Source organism: Poecilia reticulata, linkage group LG14 (genome assembly GCF_000633615.1).
Source record: "Poecilia reticulata strain Guanapo linkage group LG14, Guppy_female_1.0+MT, whole genome shotgun sequence".
Classification (NCBI taxonomy): domain Eukaryota; kingdom Metazoa; phylum Chordata; class Actinopteri; order Cyprinodontiformes; family Poeciliidae; genus Poecilia; species Poecilia reticulata.
Window position 1 is genome coordinate 27542478 of NC_024344.1, and position 1388 is coordinate 27543865.

Genomic DNA, 1388 nt, shown 5'->3' on the forward strand with positions numbered 1-1388 from the left:
CCAGGGGTCTGAGCCGAGGCTCTCCTGCAGATCTATTTCAATACTTACCCAGCAATAGTATTTGTTTCAAATCACTAACAGAAACCTGTTCAAACTTAAGAAATTGGTTCTAAAAGGTTTAAACTGTGTTAAACACTCAAAATAATAATTTTTCTCAACACCAGGTAGGTCTGGCTTAGAATGATGAAACAGAAATAGTATACAAAATATATTTTATTTATACATTCTTTTACAATATTAAAATAGACTTTATTATTCTAATTTAAAACCCAATAAAGCACACGAACCCAGGACAAGACTAGAAGCAATCTGAGACTTAACCAAAAACAACTGCAAACCAAATTAGTAGAAACACAAAAAACAGGTGCACTTTGGTGAGAGCATAATAACACAACAGCAACAATCTGTAATGCCCAAAGATGACAATAAAGTGTCTGCTGACAATAATAAAGCCATGTAAGGTAGTGACATCAAAAATCCATTTATCCTACCAGCAGCACAAATGTCCACAATCCAAACCCTCTCACAGAAACCCGATGAGCACGGAGCCAGCACCCATCCAACCAAGATCCAAACCAAACAACGGCCCCGACAAACACTCCCAGATTGGCGTGCACACCCGGTGCCTATATACACTAATGAGCCCGACAAGGCTGTGAAACGGAAGTGAAGGTGGGGAATCAATGCCTAGATGTATTCAAGGGCCCAAAACGGGTGGGAATTTACAGCTACTTTATGTAAACTATGTTTTCCAGTAAAACCACCCGGTTACACAAGTACTAAATTATAAAACCCTAGAAGAAATTATTAGTCAATTAAGCTCCAGTTCCTGCTGTCTGGATGTCCTACCCACACATTTCTTTAAGAAAGATTTGCCTGTCGTTGCTAATGATCTGATCCAAATAGTAACTCATCGTTCTCTTCAGGTGTTTTCCCCCAGGCTTTGAATACAGCAGTTATCAAACCACTGATAAAAAAGAACAATCTAGACTAGCGGTTCTCAACGGGGGCAGTACCACCCCCCGGGGGGCGTTCAGAGGATGGCAGGGGGCGCTGGCGGAAATCTTTACAAAAGGGGGGCTCTGGGATTCCTTTGGGGGGTGTTTGGTCGAAGGTAAACTTTGCACCTTAAATGCACAACAATGCCCGTTTAGACTTTGAGCAACTTGCTAAAACTATATTGCGTAACATTAAATCATGCTTGGCTGCAACTGTATCGATGGCAGCTCTTCTTCTTCTTCTCTTCAGTGTTTGCAGCTTCTGTTAGCTTTTGGCGCAGCTCCGCTCCTGCTACTGGTAGCTTCACTGCATCAGTTCCAGAAGTGACGTTGCTGAGATTCACTTTGTCTGGTATTTTTGTACATATGTTTTGGCAGTTCTGTGATCAT